The following is a 17,001-nucleotide window of genomic DNA, read 5'->3' as shown; positions in this document are numbered from 1 at the left end:
CGTTCGGATACAATTAGAGTCTCTTTGCAAAGACAATGACGTCGACTTTGCAAAGTATCAAGACACTTACTCAATACACACATCACATGACACTAGGTACCTAACTGCAAAAATTCACCGTACCTGCCATGCCAATGGCCATTAGTTGTTGAGTCATTAGCTAAATAAAAAATAAAATAAAATAAAAATATGTCAAATATATTTTACAATGTGGGCTTTTTTCTAGTTACTATTTGTTTATCCCATTTGAGGAAGAAACCATTAGTTTCAAATGCCTGTATTGCTTTGTCAATATTTAGAAGGGCTTATTTAGTCTCCTTTTCTTCGTAAAATCTCAAATTGTATTGCTTTTCAACAAGTAAATTCTTTTTCCACCTACCTCTACTGAAAGTATACTTTTCCTGACCTGATTGTAGGGAGCAAAGTCGTACTTTCCTCCCTAGGGAGTAAAAGTAAAAGTGACGTCATGCTATGTCATTGATGAAATAACTTGTTAACGCCGAATACAATATTCCATTATCTATTACGTAAATATCTATACATTTTAACGTTTATTTATAGAACACCCTGTATTTTGCAAAATGGTAAAAAAGAGTAAATTGTTATTTTGATTTAACAATGTTTTCATCAATTTTTTGACTTATATATTTAACAGTTGACAGTTATAATGTACCTACTTGTTAGTTTTAGTTCTCTAATAAATTTTGTTAGTTACATAAATAAATTATTTAAAAATGAAAAAATGACTTGTTATTTGAGGAAGGTGAAAAAATCATATGTATAACATGGGAATAAAGTGCCTTTTCCTCCCTTGAATGATTACTGCCCTCCGCTACGCGTCGGAGGGCAAACTTCATTCTCGGGAAGAAAAGTAGCACTTTCCCCCCTTGTTATACAAATAGCTATTTTTATTATTTACTTACAAATAATTAATGCAGAATGAAGTAGCCTTTTTCGCCTTATAAAGAATTAAATTATCTACGTCATCTTAACCTTTACGAAAAAAACAAAATACACCATCTGAAAAGTTATGTAAAAACATATCTTTAACAAAAGAAGTTTGTACGACCCACACCAACCAATTTAATATTTATAACATCATCATCATTCTCTTTGCCTTATCCCTATGCGGGGTCGGCTTCCCTAATTGCATTTCTCCACACAATTCTATCTTGAGTCATATAAATGTTAATCCCCTTTACCAACATATCCTGCCTTATCGTCTCGCCCCAGGTCTCCTTTGGTCTTCATCTCCTACTTCTTCCAGGAATCTGCACTTCAGCTATTCTTCGTATTGGGTGATTAACGTCTCGACGTTGAACATGACCAAAGCATCTTAACCTATGCTCTCTCATTTTGGCATCAATTGATGCCACACCTAGACTTCCCCTAATATACTCATTTCTAATGTTATCCTTCTTTGTCACACTACTCATCCATCTAAGCATTCTCATTTCCGCCACATGCATTCGTTGTTCCTCTTTCTTTTTCAGTGCCCAACAATCAGTTCGGTGCATCATAGCCGGTCTTATGGCTGTTTTATAGAATTTTCATTCAGCTTCATTGGAATTTTTCTGTCACAACACACCACTCGCTTCTTTCCACTTTATCCATCCAGACCTAATTCTACTGCATGCATCACCATCTATTTCTCCATTACTCTGTAATACCGATCCTAGGTACTTAAAACTATTGCTTTTCACAAGCATTTCACCATCCAAAGATACCATTTTATTTGTAGTAACTCCATCTTTAAATGAACATTCCAAATACTCTGTTTTTGTCCTACTAAGTTTTAAAACTTTTTCCTCCAGATCTTGCCTCCACTGTTTCAGTTTTTGTTCTAAGTCTCTTTCACTATTTCCTATTAACACTACATCATCCGCATACATTAGGCACCATGGAATACTACCCTGTAGTTTCGCTGTTATCTGGTCCAAAACTAATGAAAATAAATAAGGACTAAGCACCGAGCCTTGGTGCAATCCCACTTTCACCTGAAATTTATCAGTCTCTCTCACACCTGTTCTAACACTAGTCTTTACTCCCTCATACATATCTCTCACCATCTTTACATATTCGCCAGGGACTCCTTTCTTATTGAGTGCCCACCACAGAATCTCTCGAGGAACTCTATCATGTGCTTTCTCAAGATCAATGAATACCATATGAGCGTTGGTCTCTTTATTCCTGTATTTTTCCATCAGTTGTCTTACAATGAAAATTGCATCTGTTGTTGATCTGCCCTGCATAAAGCCAAATTGATTATCGGATATTTCGGTTTCTTCACGTATCCGTCTATCAATTACTCTCTCCCATATTTTCATTGTGTGGCTAAGTAGTTTTATAGCCCTGTAGTTTGTGCATTTCTGTATATCTCCCTTGTTTTTGTAGACAGGTACTAATATACTGCTTCTCCATTCGTCTGGCATTTGCAAAACTTCCATAATTCTATTAAATAGACCTGCTAACCAAGTTATTCCTGTCTCTCCCAATGCTCTCCATACTTCCCCAGGAATATCATCTGGTCCGACTGCTTTTCCTTTCTTTATTTTTTGAAGCGCTTGAGCCACTTCCCCGTTTGTTATTCTGGTAACCATTGCTGTTACTGTCTCCGTTAACTCCACAGGCTGTCTGTCAAATTCTTTATTTAATAAACTGTCAAAATACTTTCTCCATCTCTTTTTGACATCCTTTTCGTGAATTAGTATTTTATTATTTTCAAATTAAATTTAAATTTAATTAATATGTATAACAATTTTTAATAAATTTTAAAAAATTCCTTTTTTTTTACTTCGAAATCACTTTTTTATAATTTGGGTTATTCTAATATGAAAGTTATTCTTGCGATTTTTCCGTAAAATGCTTAATTTAAGAGTAAAATGTAAATAAAAAATTAAAAATGCCGACTATTTATGCTGAATAGCATTTTTTGAGTCAAGTTTTCGATTTGGACATTGAATTTAAAAAAGATATATAGGGTGGAAGGCGCTTATGGAATAAAATTATTCCTGTCCTTGTTTTAAAAATTTTTGAAAACGCTGAGACCCGTAGATTTTTAAATATAAATTTGCGCTTTTTAATTATAAATTTGAATGTACAGGGTGATTCACGCAAGCCTGGCATAGTCCATAAGCTTTATTTTTAATGGAATACCCTATGTATTTTTATATTTTTAAAAGCTGCTGAAAAACCTGATTTCAACGAACTATATATTATGGTGGGTTATGAATAATACAAGGGGAATTTTTGAAATGTTTATGGATGGAAACCACTTATCGATTAAAATTGTTTGTGTCCTAATTTTAGAAAATTAATCAAAAACGCTAGAATACGTCAACTATTAAATTCAAATATGCACTAGTTTAACACAAATTTAAATATACATGGTGATTTACGAAAGTCTTGCATAGTCCATGATCTTTCATTTTAATGAAACACCCTGTATATTTTTATGTTTTTAGAAGCTGCTAAACAATCCCATCTCAAAAAAGTGAGTATGTAGGGTCTATTATGAATAATACAAACTGAAATTTTAAAATTATGGATAATATTCGTCAAGATATTAAATCTATAAAATTTTGAAATTAATAATTGGTCTTACTTTAAATAATGGTATTATTTTTTAAATTAGCATAATTTTTTCTAAACTAAGTATGAATATATTATTGACTTTTGTATTTTATAGTATACTTTTTCGAGATGAGGTTGCTAAGTGGCTTCTAATAATATGAAAATATATAGGGTGATTCATTAAAAGTAACGATCATGGACTACGCTATACTTGTATGAATCACGCTGTATATTTAGATTTAGGTTATAAAGCGCCCTTTTTAATTTAAAAGTTGACGTGTCCCAGCATTTTTTATAATATTCTAAAATAATGACATAAACAGTTTTATTCCATAAGTGATTTCCACACTTTATAATTTCAAAATTTCACCCTGTACTGTTCATAATACACACTACATGATATAGTTCGTTGAAATCAGGTTGTTAAGCAGTTTTTAAAAATATACAGGGTGTTCCATTAAAAATAAAGCCCTTGAACTCTGCTAGGCTTGCATGAATCACCCTGTACATTTAAATTTATAATTAAAAAGTGCACATTTACTTATAAAAATCGACGGTTCTCAGCAATTTTTACAATTTTTTGAAACCAGAACAGAAATAATTTTATTGCATAAGTGCCTTCCACACATAAGCTGAAAGCTTAAAGCGGGGTCCATACTATGTAACAAAATATGTTAAATAACAAAGTTTCATAACTTGTTACAGAATTTTAAGAATTTACAGAATTTTAAGTAAAAATGTTTTAAAACATACTGTTGTATAACATTTTTCTGGTTATATAGCATGTTTTATGTTATCCAACACTTGTCGGTAAACATCAAAGAAAGTTATAAAACATTGTTGTAAAACCGCATCCCCGCTGATCTACATTTAAAAAAATGTTATTGAAACATTTCTCTCTTCTCTGGCTGGCATTACTGGCATAGTTCACGAGCAGATACCATTGGAGTCATATATCGCCTTGTTCGTTCTTGAGCGATTTTTCTAAATTTTCCATTGCTCTATTCACGTGGGGTTCTTTACACGATGGAATGGTCCAGAGAACTGACTACTCAGTCGAGGCATTGAAGGATTGAAGTGTCGATTTTTTTGCAGTAAGACGGATTTTAATGCGGATTGGTGCGTTGGATTCGTGAGAATGTCAGGAAATTTTGTGAACTAATGTAATGAATAAGAAATCTCAAATTGCATTTGTGCATAAGAAAAATGCATTTCAAAAATGCATTTCGGTAAATAGTGGGAAAAATTGACTCAATTTTCTTACTCGGGGGTTTTTGGGGTCGCTGAAAACGAATATGAGATCGGCGAGAGTGTGCAAACTACTTGGTGCCTGAAGCTGGTGTAATAAACGTCTTCCTCTGGAGTACTATGGTAATTTATTAAATAATTGGCCCAAACTTTTAACTCGGGGGTTTTTTGGGGTCGCCGAAAATGAATATGAGGTCGGCGAGAGTGTGCAAATTACTTGGTGCCTGCAGCGGGTGTAATAAACGTCTTCCTCTAGAGTATTATGGTAATTTATCATATAATTAGTTTAAACTCGTTACTCGGGGGTTTTTGGGCTAATCTATTTTCTTCGATGTAACTATAGTGATCGAAAAGGGTGGTATTTTTATTATAAATAAACATACATTTTTATTACTATAATATATTTTGTGTTTGTAAATATACCCTTTCTAAATGCTGGGTAAATGCATCAACATAATTATGAAAGAATTTTTCCAATGACAATCTTTTTATTTTTGGCAATATACATTTTGTATCTAGTAATTTTCTCTCAAGGCAAAACCACATCATCCACTTTCGCCTTAATTCGAACTGCTTTAAATGATATGAAATTAGAATTTAGTCGTTGCGATATTTATTTTCAATGATCCCAAAGACCCCCGAGTAACAAGTTTGGGCCAATTATTTAACAAATTACCATAATAGTCAAGAGGAAGACGTTTATTATACCTGCTGCAGACACCAGGTAGTTTGCACACTCTCGCTGACCTCATATTCATTTTCAGCCACCACAAAAACCCCCGCGTAATGTGTTTAAGCCAATTATATGATATATTACCACCATACTCCAGAGGAAGACGTTTATTACACCCGCTGCAGGCACCAGGTAGTTTTCACACTCTCGCCGACCTCATATTCATTTTCAGCGACCCCAAAAACCCCCAAGTAATGCGTTTAAGCCAATTATATCATAAATTTCCACAATACTCCAGAGGAAGACGTTTATTACACCTGCTGCAGGCACCAGGTAGTTTTCACACTCTCGTCGACCTCATATTCGTTTTCAGCGACCCCAAAAACCCCCGAGTAAGAAAATTGAGTCAATTTTTCCCACTAGTTACCGAAATGCATTTTTGAAATGCATTTTCTTATGCACAAATGCAATTTGAGATTTCTTATTCATTACATTAGTTCACAAAATTTCCTGACATTCTCACGAATCCAACGCACCAAACTGCATTAAAATCCGTCTTACTGCGCCAAAAATCGACAGTAAGGTCTTTTTTTGTGCTTCAATGCCTCGACTAACTCATTTAATTGAGCTATTTCGTGAGCAATGAGTATTATGGGACCCTACATTTATGGACTTTAAAAATCGAAATAAAAAACACGACACATGGACCGAAATAGCCGCAGAAGTGAAAACAGATACAAGTGAAGTTGAAAAAAAAATGCGTATGCTGATTGGGCAATTTCAGCGAGAATTGAAGAAAGGGAAAAGTGGCGATGGAGCCGATGCTCATTATAAAACAAAGTGGCTTTTTTTAATATGCTTTTATTTCTAAAAGATAAAACTGAGGCACGTCATTCTACTGAAGGAGGTCTCTCTCCCAAGCAAGATACTGAGCCACAGGACTCTAGGACTATCAATGCGGCTGAGGTAAGCACACTTTAAATTACTAACTTTAAATTTACATTTTGTAAATATTAAACAACCCAGATAGCAGTTTTACCAATTTTTATTTTTTTGTTTTATGTTTTTAGTGCCTTTTTGCAAATATTTCTTTTTCCCCCTCTTTCTCTTTGCTTTTAACGTTTTCCATGCCCCTTTTTTTGTTATGGTCTTGTGAAATAAAAGCATTATTTATTTATTTATTAAATTTGAAATTAAAAATTATTCACTTTCCCATTTTCACCGGTAACGAACAAAGAAAATTCCTCTCGTATTTGTTTGCCCAGCACAGTAGGTTTCCTAGGAATCCTTTTCAGTCTTAGCCAAGTACAATTTGGCTCACCTTCGACTCTCCATGTACCAGGTATTAGTTCTCCCGTGAGCGAGTGCTCTGAATCAACAGTTCCTGGCGAACAGTAGGATAAATTTGATTGACCTCTTCGTCTAAAGTCGACTGACCAAAATCTTCGTTTAACTCGCCGATGTCGCCTGCACAAAATTACACAAGCTGCTGCTTCTATGATGGCATCCTCTACGGATGACGCCATTTTATATACTGCCTAACCTACCAGCTATCCAACTAAAATGCTGCAAAATTATGTGCATTTTGTTGCTTTGTTTTTTGTTATAGAGTCTGCATGCTTTGCTATATTATAACAAAGGTACATAACAAATTTGTACAACAAATTTGTTGTATAACTTTGTTATTAGCATGTTTTGTTATGTAATCTGGACCCGGCTTAAGTTAATTAGTTTCAAAATGCACAATTCTTAACGAACGTCTGAACTTTAACGTTCGAAATACTTTTTTCATTTCTTACCCACAAGCTGAATCTTGATTTGATTAAAAGAGAATATCACATTACAGTAAAAAGTTTACCTAAAGTTTACCAAAGGAAACTTCTTATTTATAGCAATTTTTCAGGAAATAAAAACTTTAAAACTTCTAAAGTACTTTTCATTTTTATTTGAAACCAATTTATTTCTTAAGCTGTAATGAATAACCCAAATTATACAGGGTGTCCCGAAAAGATTGGGCATAAATTATACCACACATTCTGGGGTCAAAAATAGTTCGATTAAACCTAACTTACCTTAGTACAAATGTGCTCATAAAAAAAGTTACAGCCCTTTGAAGTTACAAAATGAAAATCGATTTTTTTTAATATATCGAAACCTATTAGAGATTTTTTATTGAAAATGGACATGGGGCATTCTTATGGCAGGAACATCTTGAAAAAAAATTAAAGTGAAATTTGTTTGCCCCATAAAAAAATTTTATGGGGGTTTTGTTCCCTTAAACCCCCCCAAATTTTTGTGTACGTTCCAATTAATTCATTATTGTGGTACCATTAGTTAAACACAACGTTTCTAAAACTTTTTTGCCTCTTGGTATTTTTTAGATAAGCCAGTTTTTATCGGGATGCGGCTTCTTTTTTAATATGTTCACATAAAATTTTTATGGAGGTTTTGTTCCTTTAAACCCCCCAAATGTTCGTGTACGTTCCAATTAAACTATTATTGTGGTATCATTAGGTAAACACAGTGTTTTAAAACTTTTTTGCCTCTTAGTCTTTTTTTTGATAAGTGACCTTTTATCGAGATGTGGCTTCTTTTTTAAAATATACCTAATAATGTAAATTATAAATAAACTTTCAGATTATTAACAGCTCTCTATAATCGTACTTAACCATAATATACAAATATGTGGTGGATTCGAAAAATATTCCAAATATCTCGATAAACAGTGGCTTATCGAAAAAGTACTAAGAGGCAAAAAAGTTTTAGAAATATTGTGTTTACCTAACAGTGTAACAATAATAATTTAATTGGAACTTACACAAAAGTTTGGGGGGTTTAAGGGAACAAATCCCCCATAAAATTTTTATGGGGTGCACAAATTTCACTTTAATTTTAAGATGTTGCTACTATAAAAATGCCACATGTCCCTTTTCAATAAAAAATCTCTAAGAGTTTTCGATATATGAAAAAAAATCGATTTTCAGTTTGTAACTTCAAAGGGCTGTAACTTTTTTTGTGTGCACTATTGTATATAGGTAAGTGCGGTTCAATCAACCTATTTTTGACCCCAGAATCTGTGGTATAATTTATAACCAATCTCTTCGGGACACCCTGTATATAAATTAATTAATTAAATAATTAATATAAGTATCCGTTTTAGAATAAACCAAATTATAAAAAAGTGATTTTTAAGTGAGGGCCTATGAAACAAATTATAAAAAGGGAGCCTATGAAAATGGACAAATAGAAAAAAAGAAAGTAAATTTCAAAAACAACGAAATCAGAGGGGCTTACGAATACCTAAAAAAGATAAAAAGTGGGTATAAACCTCAAAAAAGTATATGTAAAGATGAAAGTGGGCAAATAATCAGTGATCAACAGAAAGTCGCAGAAACCTGGAAGAATTATTTTGAGACCCTACTTTGAACACAAGTCGACGGAAGATGAAATGGGTACGAACTACGTAGAAGGTAGAAGAGAATAAAGTAGAGAATGGAGTAGAAGCTCCAACCATAGAGGAAGTTCTCGAAGCTATTAAGGCCCAGAAAAACAATAAAGCCCCGTGAGTTGACGAAATACCAGCAGAACTGTATAAGGTAGGTGGCGACCACCTAGCAAGTCACATCCTCGCGCTCATCACAGATATACGGCAAGAAGAGAAAATACCCGACGACGGGAAGAAAAGTATGGCATGCCCGATCTATAAAAAAGGAGACAAACTCCAGTGCAAAAACTACCGTGGAATTTCTCTACTATGTACAGCATATAAAGTCCTCACGTATATTTTAAACCAGCGGCTCCAACCACTAGCAAAAAATATTATTGGAAAGTATCAAACGGGCTTCCGACAATTCTACTTTTCAAAAATTTTTAATAAAACAATACCAAAAATTAAAAAAAATAAAAAACAAACATATTGAGAAATGCCGCAAAGAAATGATTTCCGAACAATTGTTTGCAAAAATTTTAAATAAATACGTATTTTCTAAAAAAAAAATTTTGCTTAAAATCATAAAACGTATAAAAAAAATAAAAAATAAAAATTTGTATTGGGGATCGAATTCGTGTATATTAGGTTGTGAATCAAGCACATTAAAATGCACCAAAGTAGACACGCCAACTGAATATTTTAAACTTTTTGACAGTTGGTCATATTTATTTATTGTCTGAATTAATCAAATTAGTTTGAGTTTTGTGGAATTAAAATATTAAAATACAATAAAATATAGAGTAAGAAAACAATATATTAGATGCAGATTGGTAGAAATTTTATTGGAAATCAAATTGTGTAAATCGAAGCACTACTACATTTTACATTTTTCAAATAGGTATATAATATTTTATTACAATACTAATGTCCGGTTGCACCGACAGATCTTAAGCTTAAGTCGAGAATATCATAAGAATTAATACAATATAATTATAATATATTACAATAAGAATACCATAATATAATAATAGATATAATTGATAATAAGGTAAGAATCTAAAATTATAGTGCAACGTAAGTGATACTCAAGGAGGCCCTATCTATAAGTAGAGCTTAGCTAAGCTGGAGCTTCAGATCTGTTGGTGCAACCAGGCATAAAACATTTACATGTAAGTACCTTATTAAAAACCTGTTAAAACCTGTTAAAGTCCCTACAACGATAAAATTACTTTGATCGCTGTTCTCACAACAATAAAAACTAAAACACAACATTTGTTTACCCATAGCCGCCATTTTGAATAATTGACAGGTCATTGCAATGCCCAATCAGAGCAAACGTGTAACGTTTATCTGCGCGTAGGGCTAAAGGTTTTGGTAAATTCGCGCACATTTACATTTACCCCCAATCCCGCCTAAAGAAGTATAACTTCAATAATTGTGCTGTGAATTTAATAAAATTATCTCCGGTTCTATGTGTAATACAATCTTATTTTCAAGAGGTGCTTTCTCATAACCTATTACATACTGTAACTAATTTTTTTTGTAAAGGTTTAACCTTGGCGCGGATAATTTAATTGTTTATAAGGCGAAAATTGATCCTTCAATCTGCATCAATTATTATTTGTAAGTAAATTAAAAATGAATAATAATTATTTATGAAACAGTTCGTGAAGTATGCTTTTTGCGAACGCACGCAATGTTTAGAGCACGAGCGCAGCGACTGCTATATATCGCGTAAGTTTGCAAAAAGTACTTCATGCACAGTTTTATACAATATTTTATCTACGATAAACAAATAAAAAAACTGTTACTCTTCGTCACTGGAATTATTTTCTATTCTACAATTTTTAGAACTTTGACATTTAAAAATTCTAACTTCTTTCAAACCACAAAACTGACATGACAACGCGAAAGTTAAGGATATTTGATTGTATGAAAGTGTGTCAAAAAACAGTGCGAAAAAGTAAATCCCATTTAAAATACATTGTTACTTCACGCACACTTTAAACCCTTCACGCACTGCTATCTGTAATGACAGTTTTCGCAAACTAAAAACTTATACATAATATGACATAGAGTAGATAAACTTTTTAAATCATGAAAATTTGAGACTAAAAAGAGCATGAGATCAAAAAACCCTTCTAGATATTGACAAAGCACCTGTACAGCCGTTTGTAAATGATCTCCTTCTTTTTTCTTAAAATTTGTTAAAAATTACTCGATTCATCAGGCCCCTCTTTTGCACTAGTAACAACATTAGAAATACTGCTATTGCAATACTTGGGAAAACGCCAGTAAAGAAGTTTCATAGTAAAGAATCAGGTGGTGGTCAAACGAAGTACAAGAACAAATAAAAGAGAAGAGAAACTGATATAAGTAGTGGCCAAAAATAGGTACTACACAGATTTTCAAAACTATACGGTCGACAAAAAGAACACGAAAATAATAGTAGCAAAAACTAAAGCAGAAAAATAAATCTACCTATATGATTCTATACGATCAACTTGACACCAGGGAAGGCGAAACAAAGATATATTAAATAGCTAAACAGCGAGTAAAGAAAGCAAAATTTTAATTGGATTAGATATACCGGTATCCGAGATGAAAAAGGATGTCAAAAATAAATGTAAAAAGTACGTTATAAGGTACTTTAAATGGATAAAGTAACAGTTTATTAAATGTATAATTTTACAAAAAAAAGAGTTAAGTCAACGGAGAGAGTAACAGCAACAGTCACCAAAATAACAAAGGTGGAAGTGGTTCCAGCACCTCAAAAAATAACGAAAGAAAAAGTAATTGGACCATATGATATTACTGGAAGAGTGTGGAGAGCATTAGGAGAGACAAGAACAAGTTGGTTATCTAGTTTATTTAATAGAATTATGAAACTTAGACAAATGCCAGACGAATGGAGAAGCAGTAATTATACTAAAGTCACAATAAAGATGCACTAGAAATAAGCAAACCAAGACAAGTTGAATGTTACAAGGAGCACTCCCAAATCAAAAATGATGATTTAAAAAGTTTATACCTTTTAAATCATGATTCGGGAGTTCTCCTCGTATCATTCAACGTGTCTTTTGGTTTGTTTATTTCTTTACTATAGTGTATTCTTTACTATAGTGTATTCTTTACTATAGTACCTGTTTACAAAAACAAGGATAATATACAACAATTTAAAAATACAGGGCCATAAAGCTACCAACTCACATCATGAAAATATGGAAGAGAGTAATTAATAGACGGATATGGAAAGAAACCGAAATATCCGATAATCAGGTTGGCTGGCAAGGCAGATCAACAACAGATGCAATTTTCATTATAAAGCAATTGATGGAAAAATACAGGAATAAAGAAACAAATACTCATATGGTATTCATTAATCTTGAAAAAGCATATGATAGAGGTCCTCGGAAGATTCTGTGGTGGGCACTCAATACGAAAGGAGTCCCCAATGAATAATGTATAAGAGAGTAATAACTAGTGTTAGGGCAGGTGTCGGAGAAAAGATAAATTCATGTGAAAGTAGTGTTACACCAGTTGCACTGTGCTTAATTCTTATTTATTCTAACCAGATTTGGATCAGATAATAACGAAACTGGGCGAACGAACTGGGCGGGACATGTTGCAAGAATGAAAGACGACAGATGGACAAAAAAATTTCTTGAGTGGAGACCACGGACAGACAAGCGAAGCCGAGGAAGACCCCAAACACGGTGCACCGACGACCTTAAAAGAATTGTGACCAATTGTATAGAGAGGGGTCAGTGCCGTTTTATCCATTGGGCGCTTGGGGCGGGCGCCCAGGGGCCCGGACCCCGGAGGAGCCCGTAGGGACGCTTCCTTTTATTAATAACAAATTAAAGTCCATATCGTCGCTAAATAATCGAGGACCATATTTTTTAAATAGAGAAAAAGACTACGAAATATTTGCGATTTTAATATGGTCTGATTTTAAGACTGATAAATAAGAACTGTGACAACTTTTAAACCAAAGCAAAGAGCTATTCCTTAGAAAAGTGTAAAAAAATGTATGAATCTGGAGACAGAGCTTATTATAGAAGATTAAATGAAAGCAACTCTTATAGAGTAAAACCCAATGGAGGCGAAGAGAAGTGTTGAAGCTGTTTATTGTTAGTCGTGCCAATTATTTTCAATTGAAAAAAAATAGTTTAACTGATTTTGGATATATTTTACCCACTAGAAATATTTGAATAGTTTACTCAAATCTCACGAAGAAAGTAAATTTCATCTGAAATTTATGGTTATATTAATAACAATATCATCAGTTGGAGTTAGATGGATCATCAGTTAAATGGGAGTTATAGACGCTGGCTTGAAAGAGCAAGTAGAACGCGAAGCTGACTATTGAGTAAAGGTCCTAAGACCTAAGAAGAGTTGTTGTCACCATTAATTTACTTGCTTCTCAAGGACTAGCTTTTCGTTGATGCCATGAGAATTTAACGAGTCGTCATAAGGGAAATTACTTAAGTTGTCTTGTATACTTTGCTTTTAACAACTTCTTAGCTCAGCATCTACAGCGGAATGCGAATAAAGAAAAAGGTTAAGTTAGCTATCTGTCTGACCAAACTTGCAATGAATTCCTGGAAGCGATGAAAACAAAACATGTAGAAACTATTGATGCTGTAAATGCTTTTCTTAAAAACTACGGAACCATCAAACATATTTTTCCAGTTAAGCAATAATAGAGACAAAAAATCAGCAGTTAGAAGTGAAGCCAAGGCACTGCATAATAAAATGGATACCTTTCGAGACAGGTTAACTTGGATACTATATTGACACTGATTTGGGCAAGGATTTTAAAATGAGTGAATGCAACAAGCAAAACGTTAGAAACTGTGGACTTGGACGTGTCAATTGGAGTAGAATTAATGACATTTGAGCTTTGTTGGAGACAGACGTAAGAAATAAATTAAGCGAAATTGAACTAGAAGCCAAACATATTTTTTTGTGAAGGCAATAATCTCAAGCATATTCTATATAATTGGCCTTCAAAAAACAAAGAAAAAAACATTTTTGATGAAGCAGTTGAAAGTGAAGCAATTTTAAAAGGGCAAGAGATATTCAGAATTGAAGTACCTATTTAATGTTATATGCCACAATATTTCTCAAATTTTTTTAAAGATAATGCTTACATAATACAATAGAATATAATGCTACAAAGATGTTACATCAGCTGTTAAATGTTTTTTACGCTAAATAAAGAAGAAGTCAAAAAGTGAATTAATATTTTATGCGAGGAATATAAAATAGATATTGATGAAACCAAGGAGAACTTGCATAATGAAATTATTCATTATAATATAACGTTATGCCAAAATTTTAATAAACATTTGAAAATTTGGTGTCATCCAGGATGTAAAGGTAACTTTTGCCAATTTTTAACTTTACTGCAAGTTTATTTGACGATACCAATTTCTAATGCGTCAGGTAAGCGGTCTTTTTCGGCTTTAAAAAGAATAAAGACACATATATTGAAGGTCAAAGGATCAAGAAAACCTAGACGCATTATCACTATCGTATTGTAAAAAATAAAGAGGCAACTGAATTTTGATAGTGTTAATATGGCAGTTTGCTAATGCCTAGTCAAGAAAAAAAGTGAGCTAATTTTTGTCTTATATATCTTTTAGAATATGTTTTTTTGTTTGTCATGTGTTGTTCTGTAGAACTTCCTGTTTTTTTTATATTTTTAAATGTATTTTTTTGGATATTTTTTACGTTTGCTATTTTTCTCGTTGTTTTAAAAATCTTTTTTAAAAATCTTAAATAATTTTTACAATTTACGGTTTTACAATAAACGTTATAGTTAATGCATTTTAATGCATGTGTTTTTTGTTAAAAAAATTGACAACGAATAGCAATGAGGGGGGCCCCTAAATATCTAGTGCCAAGGGCCCGAAGTTAGTGTTAGGTTAAACCGACACTGGTAGGGGTAGACAGAAGAAGATGAAAATATTTGGAGAAGGCCTATGCTCGACAATGGACAAATCAGGGCTGATTGATGATGATGATGAATAACGAAACTACAGGGTAACCTTTCCCTGGTGCTTAATTTATACTGATAACGTAGTATTAGTAGGAAATAATGAAAGTGACTTAGAACAAAAACTGGAACAATGGAGACAAGCTCTTGAGGAAACAGATTTAAAACACAAACATTGTATTTGGAATGAACATTTAAATATGGAGTTACTACAAATAAAATGATATTTTTGGCTGTAAAAATGATTGTGAAAAGTAATAGTTTTAACTTTTTAAGTACCTAAAATCGGTATTAAAGATAACATGCAAAAAGATGATTCATGCAGTAGAATTAGGGTTGAGTGGATGAAGTGGAAGAAAGCGAGTGGTGTGTTGTGTTAGAGAAAAAATCCATAAATAATCTGAAGAGAAAATTCTATAAATCTGCTATAAAACCCGCTATGATGTACGGAACTGAATGTTGGGCGGTTTAGAAGAAAGAACAACAGATGCATATATGGCGGAAATGAGAACGCATTAATGGACGAGTGGAGCGACAAAAAAGGATAACATTAAAAATGAGTAAGTTAGTGGAAGTCAAGGGGCGATTCCAAAATGATAGTGGATTGGTTAAGATGGTTTGATCATGTTTAACGTCGAGACAAACAATAATCACCCAATACGAAGACTTTCTGGTCTCTGGTTTCCTGGAGGGCATAGGTGAGGATGACCAAAGAAAACCTGGGAGGAGAAGCTTAGGCAGGTTATGTCGGTAAAGGATATTGATATTGATATGACCAAAGATAAAAACCTATAGAGAAATGTAATTAGGGAAGCCGACCCCGCTTAAGCATAAAGGTAATAAGAATGATGAGTGCTATAGAGTGCCACCATGTATAAAAAAGTCAGACCCCAAGGGTCACATTTTTTAAGCTGGTTAAGCTGCTGTAGACTAGTGCATAACACCACGGCCACTGGGAATATTTTTTTCTTGAAAATGGTGGATACGTTATATCCACCATTGCACTCTAAGTATTAATGAAACCGAACTGAACGACTGACAAAAGAATCTTATCTGGGATGCAGTCTAAATCAAGTTTAGAACCACTTAATGAAAGTAAAAGTATGGATAGAGAAAATTCTACACTCCATAAAATGCAAAAATTGCTACTTAGGCGGAAAATTCAAAGAAGTATTTAGGTACTACGTGTTCTCTACAGTGTTGACGTGGCTCTCAATACTACTCAAAAATAGCATAGTTCGGTTATACCACATTGAAGTAGGTACTCCAAATAATGAAAAATATGTAGAAAGAAAAACAAAGATTTCGCAAATTGTGAGAAATAAAATTTTTTAACATTTTTCATTAAAGAAAATCTCGGATGTAAAAAATTAGAGATGTTAAAAAATTACGAGAGTGACATAAAAAATATGACCAAGGTTATTAAGATCAGCTATTAACAGTATAATATAACCTAAGGTATTTTTTAATCTCATGATGAATAAGTAACCCGATGAATATAAAAATCATGAGATAAGCAACAGGAGATACATTGTTTTTTCCATAATAAATAATTGATAAAAATATATTAAAAAACATATTTATAAAAATTTATTAATCAGCCATGATAAGTTATTATTCTTATATTGATCCATTATAAAAAAAAATGATGAATTGATACATACCTTTACAAGATATTCAAAAAGTTTAACACGCACAGTTTTAAAGGACGAACTGACCAAAATGTATATCAAAAATCAGCGTTCCAATAGAATATCGGGTTTCTACAATATCAATCAAGTTTTTTTATTACTTTTTAGTATTAGTACGACCAGTTAGCAAATTATTGGTAAATAGGCAGGTCGTTTTAATTTAGGTACAGGCTTTTAAAAATCGTTAAAATAATTTTAAGATATGATTGAAATAATCAGACAAGTGTAATTATACTAGATGGTCTGATAAGTAATCTTCTTTGAAATAAAAAACGTGTTTTTCCAGAAATTTTTTTATTTTATTTAATATAATATCTCCTTTTAGCTCAATACACACATTCAAAAATGTTTTGCATAATGTAATATTTTCAAAATTATCCAC

At 32.7% G+C, this 17,001-nt stretch overlaps 1 protein-coding gene across 1 annotated transcript in view; it reads right to left on the bottom strand.

Annotated features, from left to right (window-relative positions):
• The window catches only part of LOC126890417 (putative vitellogenin receptor), a 243,602-nt gene extending 226,804 nt beyond the window's left edge, over positions 1–16,798 (bottom strand). Inside the window, exon 1 of the mRNA XM_050659325.1 lies at positions 16,593–16,798. The gene's annotated coding sequence lies outside the window, so the exon portion shown is untranslated. The remainder of the gene's footprint in view (positions 1–16,592) is intronic.
• Positions 16,799–17,001: the final 203 nt, after the last annotated feature.

Source organism: Diabrotica virgifera, chromosome 8 (genome assembly GCF_917563875.1).
Source record: "Diabrotica virgifera virgifera chromosome 8, PGI_DIABVI_V3a".
Lineage (NCBI taxonomy): Eukaryota > Metazoa > Arthropoda > Insecta > Coleoptera > Chrysomelidae > Diabrotica > Diabrotica virgifera.
Note: the sequence above shows the minus strand (reverse complement) of the source record. Positions and strands in the feature narration are given on the sequence as shown.